Source organism: Acomys russatus, chromosome X, assembly GCF_903995435.1.
Source record: "Acomys russatus chromosome X, mAcoRus1.1, whole genome shotgun sequence".
Lineage (NCBI taxonomy): Eukaryota > Metazoa > Chordata > Mammalia > Rodentia > Muridae > Acomys > Acomys russatus.
In genome coordinates this window covers 78,860,725-78,878,981 of record NC_067169.1, presented here as the reverse complement: position 1 = coordinate 78,878,981, position 18,257 = coordinate 78,860,725, and the positions used below count along the sequence as shown (strand labels likewise).

At 42.6% G+C, this 18,257-nt stretch overlaps 1 long non-coding RNA gene across 1 annotated transcript in view; it reads right to left on the bottom strand.

The window, feature by feature from the left end:
- The window catches only part of LOC127185099 (uncharacterized), a 36,734-nt gene that overhangs the window by 2,356 nt on the left and 16,121 nt on the right, over positions 1–18,257 (bottom strand). The window contains exons 4-5 of the long non-coding RNA XR_007830181.1: positions 14,204–14,319; positions 305–453 (exon numbers count right to left, since the gene is read on the bottom strand). This is a non-coding gene — a long non-coding RNA (uncharacterized LOC127185099). The remainder of the gene's footprint in view (positions 1–304; positions 454–14,203; positions 14,320–18,257) is intronic.

Genomic DNA, 18,257 nt, shown 5'->3' with positions numbered 1-18,257 from the left:
TCTCCCACTCTCCCAACGACTGCTGCTCAAAGAACTTCACTCTTGTCGGGTTTTCTCTGTGAAACCATGCAGAAGATGAGGGGCCCTGGGCCCCGGAGCTGAACTCACCTCATGAGCCTGCTGAGTTGATGGCCAGCCCCTGAATCAGGAGGTGCTAATATATGCTCTCTGCTGGCCTAGCTTTTGAGGTCATGTGCATTCTGAGCCTCAAGGGAAAATGCTTTCTTTTTTAAAAGTGAAGTTGTCAAAAACTGCAAAGTCTAAGAAGTGTTCCTCTTGGAGGACTCGCCAAAGGGGGCCTTACCTGCTCCTTGGGTTACCCTTTTAAAATCCTTCAGAATTTGGAAGGCATTGCAATCTTTTCCACAGACTGAATCCAGAAGGGTTGGAAGGATTTCAAAGAGTACAATGGTAGCAGTTCCCTGTAGCGTCTCTTGCATGCCTGAAGCTCAACTATCAGAAAGAAAAACACAAAAGCAAAACCTTACCAGAATGCACTTTGACTGTGGCCTGGTCCTAGAAAGTCTATTCAGTACATTGCTTAAGAGACCTTAGAGGGGTCTGCCCCGAGCTCCAGCAACACGACATGCACCTTAGAGGGATCGATTAAGGAAGAGCCACCAGACCTAAGCCTAAAGAACCCCATCTTGGGGTTAGGAGCTGTTCTATTGTCCTCAAATTTCCATAAAAGGAAGAATAAGAGAGATGGCAGCAGGACTGGATCTTGCTGTACTTGGAGAAACTGTCTTTTCTTGTTGGGCTAACAGTCATCCTCTCTCCATGATAACTGGACAAAGACAAGGTCTTTGAATGGGAGCATTGGAGATTTGAGCGAGATACCAAGTGGCCTTCCACAGGGTCAGAGGTAGAGTCTAGTGATTCCAAACCTAGATTCTGGAGCTGAAGATGGAGCACAGCAACCGACTGCTTGTCAAGCATAGTGAAGCTCTTGGTTCAGTATTTTTACACATATCAAACATAACCCCAGCACCCTTCCTTCACAACATCCATAGCTTTGGTTAGTCAGCCCTGCCAGGGCTAGCTTATCTGCTCTAGGACAGTAGGCAATGGTTGAGCTTCTTAGTCTTTGCTTTTTATTCCTAGGAAGATATAATCATAAGGGTGAAGTAGAGATAAACCTGTTTTTGCTATGACCCCAAGTTTGGGATCGGAACGGTCTTGTGAGGTGAAGTTAATCCACTAGAAGACAAACCACCTCATGCAGGAGCTTGACTGTTGCCAGCTGAAAAGATCCCATGAACAAACTCTGGGAGGAGATCTATAAATGAGCCCAAAACTGGAGGTGGGGCCTTTGGAGGCTTGGGATAGTTTGGCTGTTCATTGCTCCACTTCAAGAAGCTCCTAGAAAGAACCACTTGAGGGAAGGCTTCGGGGCTCCAGGCTCCTGCTGAGGTTCTGGGTTCTGGTTACTCCAGGTTCCAGCAGGAGAATTCCTGTTGATTATGCCAGGAGAATCACTCCTCAGAACTGATATCCTTACGGTTTTGTTATTCTTTAATCCTCTTTTCCTATTGTTTTAGTTAGTCGGGTTATAAGGGACGTACGCTCGGTTAATAAGTTCATAATATATATTGGTTAAGAAAACTGAGCCTACATAATAGGGGTGACCTCATATGGTTACTAACTTCAGATACATCTTCTTTCTATTGTTATATTTTTGTTTGTTTCCAGGCAGATTTCTCTGTGTTCTGGCTGTCCTAGAACTCACTCTATACACCAGGGTGGACTTGAACTCACAGAGATCTGCCAACTTCTGTCTCCTGGATGCTTCTGGGATTAAAGGCATGCACCACCACTACCCTGTATTTCTATTATTATTACATTACTCAGGAATCGCTTGATAAACAACAAGTAGCAGAGGCTGGACTTTTGTGGCCCCTGGCACCAACACTTTCAGATCCAGGACCCCTAGAGGCCCTCCCCCCAACTTCCTATCTTTAAAACAATTAGGAAATGTGCTTGGTAGAAATATAGAAATGTCTTGGCACTCACTTAGCAGTTTCACAATTCATTTTTTTCCCCAAAGTCTCCAGCTCTTCTAAGTTTAAACCCATCACCAGTTGCCAATTTGTCAGCAAGAAAACTATTTCCCAAGATGCAGGTCTCTCACTGTGAAAACTAGTTACATCCTGAGGAACCTGAGACAGGTTTGTTAGCCTCCACCAGTGCGGGAAAACTACCCAAACTCTGCTTTTGACGCGGATGTCTCAAGAGTTGCCAGTCTTCACAGGTTACAAGGATCCCTGTGCTAAGGCTACTGTATGGGACATCCCCAAAGTCCCCATCGCTCCACTCTTTGAAACATTATATCCAGACAGAAAAGGCTTGACAGATTAAATGCACAATTGGATTTGTATTCCACATAAACTGAATGATTGTTTAATATGTGTGTCCTAAATGCCGGATGGAACATGCGCACATTTAAAAAGCCCATTGTTTATCCAAAAGTCAAATGTAACTGGTTATCTTTTGATTTGCTAATCTGGCAATCCTACATGTCAGGGCAGTCAGCTGGAGAGTTGCTAAGGAAGCATCCAACAAAAAACACAGTTCCTTATAGACAGACGCTCTACTCTAAATTCCAGCCCCAGTTCCTTCACCTGATGGGCCTGCCCTGGGCCTCTCAGTCCTACACTAATCTAGGGAAAGCTCATCTAGGGTAAGAGAAATGGAGATGGTCACTGAGATAGGCTACACAATGTTTGGGACTTGAGGCTTTGTGGTTAACCAAGTTGGGTTTCTAACCCACTCCAGCTTAGGAACCCACTCCAGCTTAGGAACCCACTCCAGCTTAGGCCACAGCACAGCACAGTAAGTAGCAACTATTGTTAATTCTTAGATCCTGACATTGCTCCCATTCCTCCCTCCCCATTCTTGGCTTGCACCCAACATTTTGTCAGACACTGGAGGAAGTGTAGAAAAATGGGATGGTTTGTAGATGTAGCACTTGTCAAGAAAGAGCTTAGGACTTCATTTGGAAAGGCTATTAGAAACGCTGAACCAAATGGAGATCCAGATACCACTGACAGAAAGGAGCGAGACTGCTGGGCCCTGTGCTTACATGAACACTTCAGCAGAAGTAAGTACAGGATCAGCTCGTCTTTTGGAATTCAAATAAAGTTGGCCCAAGTCCCCACTCTTACCCTTGTCAGGAATGTTTAGTGTCTTCTGTAGAGATTTCTTTGAAATCTTAAGGGCTCAGAATCCTATGTAATTCAGAATTGAGGCTTCTAGTAAACTTTCATATTCCACAGCTCATCTTCTATTTATTTTTTTGTCAGATGACAAGAACCATCAGGAACATTGTTCTCTGACTTATAATTAAAAAAAACCCATTCGTAGGGGCTGGAGAGATGGCTCAGAGGTTAAGAGCACTGACTGTTCTTCCAAAGGTCCTGAGTTCAATTCCCAGCAACCACATGGTAATGAGGTCTGTTGCCCTCTTCTGGCCTGCAGGTGCACATATGCAGGCAGAATACTGTACACATAATAAATAAATAAATAAATAAATAAATCTTAAAAAAAAAAAAAACCCATTCGTATGAAGGCTTCTGTAACTGACATATTGAAAGTGTTTATAGAGTGGAGGAGGCATATGTTATAACAATATAAACAATTAAAAACTACAATTACTATACATTTCATTGTCACTTGAACTTTCTCTGTAAACTCCAATATCTATCTATGGATTCATTCCTTTTCCTCCCTCTTGTCTCTCATTTTTTTGTTTTTTCCCTGGATCACCACCAATCCATGCTCACTTCTTGATGAATAACATCTTAACTCCATATGTACTATATTCCACTCCTTTTCACCAGATTCCTCCTCCCATAATTTTTTAAAAGATTTATTTATTTATTATATACATAGTATTTTGCCTTCATGTACACCTGCATGTTGGAAGAGGGCACCAGATCTCATTACAGATGGTTGTGAGCCACCATGTGGTTTCTGGGAATCAAACTCAGGACCTTTTGAAGAACAGCCAGTGCTCTTAACCACTAAGCCATCTCTCCAGCCTCCTCCTCCCATTATTTTGAGACAGTCTCTCCTTTTTTTTTCTTTTGACAGTTGGCCTTGGACTTAAGATCTTTCTGCCTCAGTTCCCCCAAGTGCTGCAATTACAGACGTGCACTACCATACCCCAAGCAAGAAATTCCTTAAGCAAAAGTTTGATGTGAGCTGAGGAAATAAGCATGTTTCTATTATAGCACTCTGGCACAATCATCATCAATATGGATCCAGCAACAGATGAGGCAGGGTTGCTTTACCTACTTCACAATGAACAAAGTGAAGTTTCTGAAGTAGTCCTGGGAGAGCTAGAATTCAACCCTAGCTCTTCCAAGTCTAGTATTTTATCCATTACTCAAGGAAGATGCTGTAGAAAAAAGTATTTCAGAAAATACTAAATTATGTATTAAAGGCAACTAGAGAAAAACAGATCAGAGATGGTAGGGGGAGAGATGCTCCCAGGTAGGGAGATTCTTTGGGAGTGAAAAAGAGTTTACCTGCTATAGGCTAGAACCTCTTTCTCTGGCCAGCTTCAAGAGCCAGCACTGCAAAACTCTCTGTAAACAACAAATCCCATCCCTACAGAGTCACTAGGTCACAATATTCCTGAGGTGTTCCATGTAGATGCCATCTTAAATATGGTCTAATGATCATATCTTTGTATGGTTTGCAGACAAATTTGTCTCAAGGTCTCACAGCAGTCTAAGGTGGATGCTGTTCCTATGTATAATTAACAGAAGAAATAGCAGCATCAGAGAACTCAAGTGACATGGTCCATCTAGTTAGAGGTCACAGAAGCCTGGCTGCTGGCTGCTTGCTTTCACATGCACATGTGTCAATGAGCATCAGTCGAGGATCATGAGGAATACATGTGGAGTGGCTAAAGCTAAAGGCAGCTTTGTCATGCACTGTGGCAAGTGAAAACACCCTACTGTCACCCACTGTGTGCATTACCCCCCCCCCCCCAAGAAGCAAGAGATTCAGCTGTGTCAAGCACAAATGTACTATTAGTGATCTCTGGCCGGGAGGCATTGATACAAACGGGGGTTGATCAATACTCACTGGAACTATCATTACCTTAGACCCAGACCTTCCATTTAGTGATCAAAGGGTTTCATGTTTACGGTTTAAGGAGGACACTGAGAAAGACTGTCCTTTTTATTCACGATTTATGAGAAAAGATAGTAACGCCACTGACAGACAGAAGTTTGCCAGTGGACTCTGAGGAGACATCAGCCCCAAACGGTGGAGGAGGAGTCCCTCCTGCACTTTTCACTGGAAGTGGGCCATGAAGGAAATGGAAAAGTTTCCCCTTTCCCTCTGAAATGGCCATCACTAGGGTAATCAATAAGTGCCCAGTTAAAGAATGTTATGTGTACAGTAAACATCTTTCATAGACATTGTAACCCTAGCTACCAGTGACCACACTTGAAATTCTTTCTATCTGCCTCTTTGAGATGACAGTCTGCCCACATGTTTAGGGGGGACGGTGTCTAAGTTCACACTCAATGGAACTTTGATGTCTCACTGAAGCCCTTCAATGTGGTTAACATGATTAATATTTTCATTTAATATTAGTTATATTCAAACATAATTAAAACCTTAAGATTATAACCTATTTTTCTTATATATATTTGTATATATATAAATACATACATATAAAGGTATAGTAATTATTCATTTCCTATACATTTTACAGGAACAAATTGCCAAAAGAGTAAAATTTCAACTTGGGTCACGTTTACAAACAATAACTGAATTATTTGATACCCAGCTTAGTTGTGGTCCCTCTCTCACCATGTGTATCTTTTGGGGTCTGGGTTAACTCACTCAGTATAATCATTTCTAGTTCTATCCATTTGCCCACAAATTTCAGGATTTCCTTGAATCTTTTCTACAGATCCTGAAGTCATTTTTAAAAGTCCTTACTAGTAAACCAAAATTAATACACATGTAGATATTGTTCACTCTGAATGACTTGCTGATGTTAGCTATGAATCTTTCTCAAGGTATGTAGGACTTATATCTTGCCCCTTAGAGTCCTAATTTTACTTCTCTGCAGTGCTTGAGGGAGAAATGTCCCTGGTAGGCTCATGTCTTTGAAGACTTGGTCCACTACTGGTGGCGCTATTTGAGAGAGGTTATGGAGCATTCGGAAGTGGAGACTTATTGGAAGAAGAGCATCATTGGAGGCAGATTTTGATGGTTTATAGCCTCACCTCACTGTTAGCTCCCTGCTTCCCATATGTGGACGAAACTGTAAGCAGGTGGCTTTCTGCTCTTGCCAGCATGACATCCCTTCCCCACCATTATGGATTCTAGCCATCTGGAACCATAAGCCAAAGTCAACTTTCCCTTCTTTAAGTTGGTTTTGGTCAAAGTATTGTCTCATAGCAACAGAAAAGTAACTAGTACCTCTTCCTGACTTCAGAATAATTAAATCATTAAATATTTCCTATGCATAAGCTATCTATGGGTTTTCTAAAGTGACCATTTAGGTGACACAATGATTTAGCATTTTACCCTACTATAAAAGAATGAATAAAAAGATGATTAAGTTTATCCAAGCTTCTCTTTGGATTAAGTCCAACTATTAAAAGAATTTTGTCATAATACTTAGTATCAAATAATCTGAGGAAAGCAGAATTCTTCAATCAGATATAAGTAAAGTGTGCAAATAAAAATTTATTTCAGTGGCTGCGGGTCTTCCTTCCACCCACTCCTTCCACCCAAGAGAAGTCGGGACGCAACAGTAGCATGAAGCCAGTGGAAAACGCTGGCAAAGATTTACCCGCCGCTGTAGAAAGTCTGTGTATATAATGTGAAAAAGCTGCTCTCAACCTTTCTCCCGACCCTCTTAAAGAGACTTTTTGCCTGAATCTGGACATCTAGCTGTAGAGATTGGCGACGCAGGGTAGAGGTAGGAAATCATCTTTAAAACAAGAAACATCATAGACATGTCTTCTAGAAGTGACTTTGAAATGGAATTGTTTAGGCCGCCTCTAGAAAGACCGCAGGAGTGACACCCGTCCTTCTTTGTTCAGTAGACCCAGCAGAAGGAAGAGGTCTGCAGCCAGACTGGTCACGTGAAGAAGACGTCTTTTTTTTTTTTTTTAATTCTAACTATTGTATTGTGTATGCATTCTGTTCCTCATTTCTTACTCCCACCCTGTGTTTGTGTGTCTGAAAAGCCAAGATTTTTTTTTTGAAACGTCTTTCTAGATGCTCTGAAGTGCCTGACATATTTTATAAGTAGTAGTAAAACATTATATAAAGATGTTTTTTGTTGGGATTCACCTGAAATATTGTTTGGGGAGGAATACACAAACCTCTCCTGAGTTGACCACATTGTGTTTGTGTGGAGGAAATGCAGAGCTCTGAGCCCCTGTGCTCCGTGGGTGGAAGAGGAACCATAGACCATTGTGTTTTGCTTTGCCGTGTACATAGTATATATAAAGGACAAAGGAGTCCCAATTTACAACATCTAGTCACTCTAGGTGTTAAAGAGGTTGCCAGTGTGTGACAAAGTAGAGTTAGTAGAACGGTACATTTTGTCCTTTTTGTAATTTTTAAAATTACTCTTGTTATACCTGTGCTGTTCACTGGACTGCTGTGTACATAGTGGACAACAGTCCTTACTTGAAACATCTGGTCTATCTAGATGTTTAGAAGTGCCCAACATATATTAAATGTAGAGGTAGTAAATATCACTTTGTAAATATCTTTTTTGCTAAAATTCTTTTAGGAGTGGAATTATAGGAGCCCCCTGAGCAGTACTGTCTGTACTTGCTGAGTGGCTTGGAGGAGGTGCTGGGAGGCAGCAACAAAGGTCATGTAGCAGTTTCTGACTGTCGCCTTTCTTAGGTGTGTGCAGTTTATTCACTGCACTGAACATATGCTGGGAAACCAACGTGCTTATTGGAAACATCTAATCTTTAGTCTTTGAAGTACATAATAGACTTTGGTGTGGTAATGCATGCCTTAACTTCTAGGCTGAGGCAGGTGGATCTCTGGGTTCCAGGCCAGCCAGGGCTATCTAGGCTTTGTCTCTAAATAGTAAGGAAATGTGCATAACAGACTGGTAGGGTGGCTCAGCCTGCAAAGGTGCTTGCCACCAACTGGGACCTGAGTTTGATCTCCAGGATCCACATGCTAGAAGGAGAAAACGGATTCTGTCATCTTTTAGCCTCCACACAAATGCAATGGCTCTCACTAATTCATATACGTAAAAAATGCACAGCATGGTAAAAATAGAGGTTGACACCACCTTCAAGGACTGTTTTGTGTCTCATACAGATAGTTACACTGGGGAAATGGAATTGTTAAACTTGGTCTTTAAGCAGATGCTGTTACCAGGTGGTGGAGGTGAGCTGGGGGGAAGGAATAGAGCTCAGAAAAAGGCACTGTACCTGCTGGCGCAGGTTGTCTAGCCATTGTTTAGGTGTGCATTTAGTTACTAGTGCCAGGTATTAGAGGATAAGTCCCAGCGCCCAAAGGATGTCAGAAGTATCAAAACACTCTGTCCTGCTAGCCTTTTGGGAGGGCTGTCCTCTTGCCTTGGCCTTTGTTAATCCTCTCCCTAGCATCTGCACACTGAGAGTAGTGTAGAGAAGAGGATGGGTGAGGGAAGGGCTTTTGCTAGAGCCCCCACATCCAGAGGACAGTTTATAACTGTATCCAGAGGGTCATATGTGCATTTCTGGTAAAATACTCATGTTTATAAATGTTCTAAAGGAGAGCATATGGTTAAAAGGATAGTTGATATGGTAGAATTGACAGAAAAGGTTCCTTTTGAACATAAAATTGTTAAGCCATGTCTGGACTGTGTGAGTTAATTCATGTTGCTAGGCTGACTGTGGAGGGGCAGAGAGCAGCTCCAGAGGCAAGATCTGCAGCCCTGTGTTGAGACTTACATCTTAGCTGGGCTGTGGTGGCACATGCCTTTAATCCCAGCAGAGGCAAAGGAAGGCAGAATGATGTGAGTTCAAGGCCAGCCTGGTCTACAAAGCGAGTTCCAGGACAGCCAAGGCTACACAGAGAAACCCTGTCTCGAAAAACCAAAAAAAGAAAGACTGACTGGCATCCCAAGAGCCCCTGCCACAGGCACATCTTCCAGATACTCCATAGGAATACACTTATTGAATGGGAACACCCCTTCTTCCTCATATGTTAGTATACAGATCTGATGATAAATTTAAGAATGCTGTTGCTTTGTGTTTCCTTGTAAGCTGAGCACTGAGAGAACGCAGAATTTAAATTGTAACTTTGCCAATACGTCTATCTAGAGGCCTGCTGCCATTTTTGTCTTCTATGAAATTTTTGTCAAGGAAGACAGGATTGCAATTTTGTCTGACAGATTAAGATGGTATGGTGTATTCTTGGGAATCAAAATGCTCATGTAGTGTGGAGTTTTTAGTTGGCGAATATTCATGATGTGGGGGAAAGCATGACACATGCTATATAATCTCAATTACCCAAGTGTATGTACAAGTCGCAGAATCTAGAACACACTAGCTGAGCTACTTGTAACAGGGTGACTTAGTTCTTGGATTCTTGTGTTTTGTTTCCTGTAATGCACGTATTAAAAAATAAAAAATTCTTTAAAAGCTTAAAAAATAAAATTACCAAATTTTATATTATAATATAAAATGCCCAATTACCCCCAAAGTGAGGCACACATGGGATTCTTTCAGAACTCCCAAAAGGAGGCCTAATTTCCTTTTCATGCCCACCATACAAGCTGTCAATCTCACAGCAGGAATAACACAACTGAAAGAAATGATTACCACTGATCCCTAGATAACATTTACTCATAATTAGCATTCTACTATAAAAGCACAACAAACTATTCTAAACAACTCACATTTATGATTTTTTATGACTAGTCATATTATCCTCACTAACATGGATTTCCTCTTAACTAGTCAAGGGAATCTTATGCTGTAACAAGTAATTGCCTATATGCTAGGAGGCAAACAAAACCACTAATCATTTCATTTCTGAAAACTGCTAGTAATAAACTACGTACTGTCCAGTTTCAAATGCTGCCACATTCCCACTGTCTTCTGAGCAGGCTCACCATCTCATCCTGCCGCATACGGAACAGAAGAAACTAACGATATTCTTAGTACAGGCCATGTTCTCTAAACAAAACCTTGGTGGTGTTGAAAGCCTGTCTATGATTGATTCAGGTCCAGCAGTCTGACCATGCTTGTCCTTGGCAAAAAGCGAATAACTAAGAAACAGCCCCTAAACCGAGAACCTGCCCTGGTCCTCCCAGTTGGCCCTTGCCAAGCAAAGTCAACAGAATGTTAACATCAGATAAAGCCATGGTCTGGGACCATGAAATAAAAAGACTATGGTACAACCAGATCTGAATGCAGACAAAATACAATGTTTAAACCATAGACATGACAGAACTTGCCACTATCCTCACTAAAATGAACTGCTGCTCCTTTATTTTTGCTTTCATATTTCTCCCTTACAGCAGTTATTACTAACATGCCTTATTATAGAAATACTTGCTTGCTGAATGGAGACAGGAGGATTCCTTCAGCTCATCAGCCTGCCAGCCTAACAGAATCAATAAGCTCTAGGTTCAATAAGAAACCCTGTCTCAAAAGCTAAGGTCTGGAGAGCTGGTTCAGTAGGTAAAGTGCTTTCTGTGCAAACCTGAAGACCTGTTTGGATTCTCTGCCCCAAAGGCAAAGCCAGGCATGGTAACACATGCATATAACTCTAGCACTAGGGAACAGAGACAGGAGGATCCCTGAGGCTTACTGACCAGCCACACTAGACAAAGTTGTCAGCTTCAGTTCAAGCGAGAGTGCCTGCGTCAGAGATTAAGGTGTCAAAGCAATTGAAGAAGATATCCTCACCTTAGCTGCTGGCCTCCATACACATCTGTGTGGGTGAGCATACCCATGCACCTGTGCATACCACATATACATACATGCATGTGTGTGCTGGAACACAGATACACAGACACACACACAGACACACAGACACACACACACACACACACAAATGTATAACATGGATTGTGATCTAGGAAGACATCTGATGCCAACCTCTGACCTTCATATACACATGTGCACACGTGCACATCCATGCATACATACAAAAACATAAAGTGCTGTTATACACAAGGAGGGAGGTAGAAGAGGGGGGCATGCTTTGAGACCCTGCTTCTTGAAAGCATCCAATCTAGAGCAAAGCTTCCATAGGCCTTCCTCACTATTACATTAGGACAAATCCTATGACAGTCCTAACACCATTGAATAGGTATAATCTACTTCTCTCTTGTTGCAATGAATAACACATATATCATTTCACTTTTATTGCTCTCATCTTACAGATAATAAAATGAGGCCCCAAATTTAAATAACTTCTTCAAACTATTCAGCAAATAAAGTAAGAAACTCATGCAATAATATAAGATTTTCTCTTTGTACTGGCAACACTGCCCTTAAAACGGCACATAAGTATGCCAGGCAGTGGTGGCACATGCCTTTAATCCCAGCCCTCAGGAGGCAGAGACAGGCAGATCTCTTTGAGTTTAAGGTTAGCCTGGTCTACAGAGAGAGTCTAGGACAGCCAGGGCTACACAGAAAAACCCTGTCTTGAAAAACCAACCAACCAAAAACACATAAGTAGAAATTCTACTATGTTCCTGGCAGTTCTTTGAAAGAAAATTCCACTTAATGACAAGTTACCTCTTAAGCTCTTATTACACATTCCTGGCCTTGCCAGGAGCTGGAAAGACGGCTTGGTGGTTAAGAGTACATATGGCTCTTCCAGGACTCAAGTTCAGGTCCCAGCATTCACATCAGGTGGCTCACCACTTCCTGTAACTCCTATTCTTGAGGATTATCACACCCTTCTTTCTTCTGTGGGCACCTGAGCTATTCCATATGCACCCACATGTTTTCTTTAACTAAATAATAAAAATATTTTTAAAAGACCATCCTTAGCAATTTTAAATGCTCAAATTTGTCTCAATCACAGTAGTAGGTCATTAAATTGTGCCTGTATGTACATCCAAGATATGAAACCAGCTGAGGTATTCATATGCCAAAAACATGGTATATATACACAATGGAATTATATTCAGTAGTGGGAAAATGAAATTACAACATCTGAAGGAACTGTAGGCTACTTCAGAACATATTAAATAAAATAAGTCAGTGTAAAAACACAAATGTTGCATATTTTCTCCATATGCAGAATTAAGGTTTGAATATATAATACTGATATAGTCTGCATTTTTTAAAAAAAGTACCTCCTGCCTGGTGGTGGTGGCACACACCTTTAATCCCAGCACTCGAGAGGCAGAGGCAGGCGATCGCTGTGAGTTCGAGGCCAGCCTGGACTACAAAGTGAGACTAGGAGAGCCAAGGCTACACAGAGAAACCCTGTCTCAAAAAACCAAAAAAAAAAAAAAAAAAGTACCTCCTTCCACCTTTTCCAAATATATATATGTATATATGTATTCAGGACATAGAAACTGAAAGAGAACTATAAGAGGGGAGAAAGAGAACTAAATGGAGGAAGAGGAAAAAAACAAAAGAGGGTAATGGAATGTATATGACATTAAGAGGTGAAGGGGAGGGCCTTGAGAATGGACAGGGATGAGCAATGGGAGAGGATAGGTAGGGAGGGCAGCGGGGACAAGTAAGAATAAAACAATAATATTTATTAGAAAGATGTCACAATGAAACCTATTTTTGTATGCTAACCAGTAAGTATACAAAAGGAAAGTGGTGTGTATGTGTATGTATTCGTGCGTGTGTGCATGTGTGTGTGTATCCGTGCATGTGTGTGTGTGTGTATTCGTGCATGTGTGCATGTGCGTGTATTCGTGCATGCGTGCATGTGCGTGTATTCATGCGTGCGTGCATGTGTGCGTGTGTGTGTGTATTCGTGGTTACGTGCATGCGTGTGTGTGTGTGTGTGCGCGTGCGCACACTTACATGCATTCACATGTGTATTATGGTTTCTGATGCACTGTGATATGTGGCCTGATTTCTTCTGGGGTTTCACCCTGTTAATAAACTCATTGTGACTGTATTTGCACAGTACAAAAACAGGGAGAGCTCTCTCTCTTTTTCAGGTCTCTTTGAGGCTCATGCTGATAGAGGTTAGGAGCTCTGCAGCCGTGGTGAGGCTGCTGCTAGCTCAGCACAGGACTTTCCAGGGAGACTGAAGGGAGGGGCCAGCGCTCCTGCTGCAGAATGTCTAGTAAGTGCTGATGGAGAACAATTACAGCTAGTCTTGCAACAAGGATGGAGTGAGTCCTCACTGCTGTCAGCCTCTTGCCCACTTTGTGAGAGACACAAGAGTGGGGGGGGGGGGGGGGAGGGCGGACCCACCCTTAGGAAGCAGTGGAAGACATGACTTCTGCTCTAAGGAACTGACTGTAGACTCCCTGCAATGGGTATCATTTTCTCTTCTGCCTTTCCCAACTGGGAACAAGCATAGCAATACTGAAGAAAGCTCTTGGTGAGAGGGAGGGGGCATGTGCTGGCTGATGTAGGCATGAAGCCTGGCTGTGTCAGGATTCACTGACCTAGGATAACTACAGTGCACAAAAGCTCCCATGGTTGGGGAGGAACACAGAAAGAGAACAAAGTGTGTTCAGCAGAGCCTTAGGGGCAGCAATCTAATATGTGCATTAGGAGGATGGGGAGGTGGTGCCTAGAGGCTGCATTCATTAAATCCACTTCATTTTGATCCTTCTTTAGTTTGGATTGGCTAGGTAAGCAGGTGACGAATCACATTAGAAGGGAAGTGAAACTGCCCCAGCCACCCATGCTTCCAGGTGTTAGGAGAGAGGCTAGGGTCTGGAGTCTGGAAGGGGAGCCACTGGATCAAATTATTTCAGATACAAGGGATACTTCTTAGGACTCAGGTGACACAGTGCTGCCATGGACTCCCTATGAGCACAATCAGGACCTTCCCATAAAGGCCAGGGGTTGTACTAGGTAGTTCTAACGTGGAGAGGTTATAGGGATCCTCTCCTCAGAAGACCATAGACGAGGACAGTTCCTTGGCGTGGCTTTTTTTTTTTTTTTTATTAAACAATCAGAGAGCACCATAGACAGAGGAGAGGCATGGGATAGGTAGGATGGTCCACATGTTCCAGAGCTTTTACCCTCCAGACTTCACTCACAGTTTCCAGTGCAGGGCTGACGTTGTCCATCTGGACTACTAGTCTGTTGTTCCTCTCACAGCCACCAAATACAGCCACCATTCTGGTTTCTGCTCCTTCCAGTGGAAAGCTCCAACCTTGACAAAGACACAATTCTTCATTGTCCAGCTCCAGCAGTCCCAACTATGTAGTTTGTATTATTTTTAAGTACTTTTCTTTAGTATTCATAATGCATACAAATGTGTTTTCATCCGCCAACCCCAAATTCCATCCCCTCTAACTCCTCTCCTATCCCTTCTACCACTTTTCCCTCCCACCTGCAGTCACTTAAATAAAAATGTAATAGCCACTGAATTCAGGTAGTGCTGCTGTATGTAGGGCTCGCATCCCTATGGATACATGGATCTTCCTCAGCAGACATCCAGTTGTCAGTAGCTTCTCAGCTAGGGGTGGGGCCTCATGAGACCCTCCTCCATCCATGCTGGGATTTTGGCTGGCTTCATCTTGTGAATTAGTTTACATTTTAAAATAGGAACCTAGGTTGGACATGTTGATACTTGCCTTTAGTCCCAGCACTTGGGAGACAGAGAAAGGTAGATCTCTGTGAGTTCAAGGCCAGCCTGGTCTACATAGACCATTCCAGTAGAGTTACGTAATGAGATCTTGTCTCAAAGAAGGGGAGAAAAAAAACTCTCTCCACCTGCCCTCCAAACAAGATAATGAATGGGAAAGAAGTTATCCATTAAAAACCAATGAAAACATTGCCAAAGCACTGATAAATTTTATTAGGGCCATCACTGGAGGGAGAAAACATTCCCAAAGGTTTGGAGAATGACATTTCCACTGAATAGTGAAAGGTTGGACGCCCTTGCAAAGTGCAGTTGGCTTGTCTTCAGAATGTGAGTAGAGGTACTTCAATCCCGTGCAGCCCGCAGAGTGGCTGTATGTCCCGGTTACCTTGAACTGTCAACTTGGCACAGCCTAGAGTCACACCTGAGAAGGTGGTCTCAATCCATGTATTTCCCAGATCAGACTGGCTTGTGGGCACGGTTATGGCGGACAGTATTGATTGATGATCAATTGATATAGGAAGACCCAGCCTAATGTGGGCCAAAGGATTTTGGGCTGTATATCCCCCAGTAAAACAAAATCACAGCCCAGACAGGAAGCCATTGAAGAGAACTCTTAAAAATTGTGATAAGGATGCTGAAGCGTAGCTCTCCAAAACTGATGGCTTCTGGCAGGGGTGTGGGTGGCGAAGGGCAGTTTTCTTTAAAGGGATGACCACTGGGACTTGGACTATGCTCCAGTGAGTATATGGGCAACACAAATTGGACTTGGTTTTCTTCTTCTTTTGGTGGTGGGTGGGTCACAAGCAGGGTGGAGCTGGGAAGACTGGGAAGTGAATGTGATCTGTATGTTGGAAAAAGCTAACTAAGGTGGGTGTGTGAGGAAGCCATCATGCAGCATTCCTCCAAGGTCTCTGCCTTGCTTTCCTGGCTCTGAGTGCCCTAGCTAAAGGAACACTGCTGTGTGGAATAGCCTTCAAGTTCATGCTGGGATTCCTGTTCTGATTTCCCTCAGTGACAGATTATGACCAAGGTGTAAACAAAACAAAACAAAACATAACAAAAAATCCCAAAACTTTCCACTCCTAAGTTGTTTTCTGCTCAGAGTGTTTGTCACCACAACAGAGTTGAAACTAGAATGGTATGCCTCCTCCAAATTTTTTCTCACCAGTTGGCAGAATTCAGGGTGCACAGTAAAGAACCTCAAAGATATCAAACATGTCCAAGCAATACTATTGGAAGAGCCTGGGCCCAGAATGACTGTGTAGATTAAAGCCCAGCACATTACCCCATCTATTTCCTCTCTAAGCAGCACTGGACTGTGACTAGGCTGTGAAATCTATTGTTTTTAAAATTATCTGTATTAACTGTAGGCCCAGCTAGCAAGCAATCAAGACATAGACACTTGTTATACTTTAAAATAGCCTTGGTTAACCTGGGGCAGGGCAGATATCTATCCCCTAAACTACTTTCCATAGTAGGGCAGGCATGGAATCCCTGTCTCAGTCTCACATCATTTGTTTCTAATAACTTCTATCAAGCTACCTCCCATCCATAAGCCCAAATACTTGTTAATGTTTTTTATCTGGGCTGGATTTTCCATCCATGCCGCTAGCCATGTGCTTTTCCTCTAGCTAACCCATGGTGGCTTTTCTCTTTTTACTTTAGGTCTCTCTCCTTACTCCTGGTGGAGGTCTTCTTCCCAGAATTCCTCTCTCTCAGCCCTACCTATCTCCTCTGCCCTGCTCAGGTGGGATGACTTTTTATTAAGCAAAAGGTGGGTCAGAGACAACAAGCAGTAATTAGCACTAAAATACATCAGGCTATCCCCCAACAGAAATCACTACAGACTGTACTAAACCACTAAATGGGTGTTACTTGTTACAATATTTATCCTGTTCTACTGTGACCAATGCAATCAAGACTTTTTTTCTGTAGCTTCTCCTGGGAGAAAAGCTTTTGAAGTGTTTATGTACTCTGAGGAATGGCAGTGTAGCATAGTGAGTGCCAGATTTCAAGTCAGACAGAACTATATTCAAATCCCAATGCACAGCAACTGTGTAATATTGGGTGATTTACTGAGTTTGTGTTGTCCTATTTCAAAGTGGAAATGTTAATGTCCAACTCACAGAGCTGGTGGAAAGACTGAATGAGATCGTATGCACAAAGTGCCCAGCACATAGCAGATGCTCACTTGAAGAGCAACAATTATCATTACTGGGAAGCCCTGATACACTATGTGAGGCTCAATAATACCAAGGTCTCATAAAAAGAAATAGTAGTTTCTGTAGTTCCTTCCCAAACCCTGGTAACAAAGTGATTGGCTTGGCATACACTTGTCCCAATTACCACCTTCCCAGCTTCCCCCTGGTTAGTGTCTTTTAAGCAGTATCTTTCTTTACCTCATCCTAGTTGATGCTCAGTGTTTCATCCTCCTCATGGTCCAACCAATACAAAAGATACAAGTGAAGCTACACTCTACTGAGTCAGTCCCTGCCTCCTTAGAAGGCTCTGTGGGGGTAAATCTGGTCTCTCTCTAGACTTAGGCTGTCAGCTCCATGTCCTCTGAGATGACTCCTATGGGTGGAATAGGCCAGGGCTCTATTGCTCCCTCTCTACCCTCAGTGTTCAATTTCATGCTGTCATCATTGCTCAGAGATCAGCTGTGGACTGTTTACGTGTCAGCCAACACAATGCTACTGAACGTTCTGAAAGGCATCCCCAAGCACTCTGCAAAGAGCAGAAATTATAAGTACTGCAGGCTCAGAGCTTGAGGGCAATTCTGGTGGCAAGGGAATGATCAATCGAGGGTGCTACATGGCCAATGTGGACAGTGGTACAAAAGATTGAATCCATACTTGCCTATCCATTCCTGAAAGAGAGTAAAATAAATATTTATTTTCTTGTCTCTTAAGAATTTTTATTTAAGCTTTATGTTTTAAAACGTAACTTATTAAATCATCCCTATCCCCTATTACACCTCCCATCCTCCTATCAGTCTTTTCTCTTAACTTCCTGTGCTCTTTTTAAAGAACACATAGTGTTGCCAGTATGTGGGTGGGTAACTGGCCATCTATGGGAGCATGCCATTTGCTGTGCTGCTGAGGATCCAACCTAAGGTGTCTTGCATACTAGGCAAGTGCTGCACCACTGCACTATAACTACAGCCATAAACATGTTTTGTGCAACCCGTCTAGTTCTAGTCCCCAATACTTTCCCAATTTCTCCCCACCCAACACACACACACACACACACACACACACACACACACACACACACACACACACAAAAGGTCAGCTATTTTTAATTCTCAGTTTCTCAAAGTTGGCCTGGATCTCTTATCTGTTTTTCCTCTTCTCTCTATATTGGTGTTAGCATTGATTTGAGGCTTTTGCATTCCCGTAGGCTCTGGGCTGGTAAACCTCTTGAGTAAGGCAACTACTTTGTTTGAACCACACTGGTAGCTAGTGTTGTAGAGCTTGTTCTTACTGAGGAAAGAGACAGCT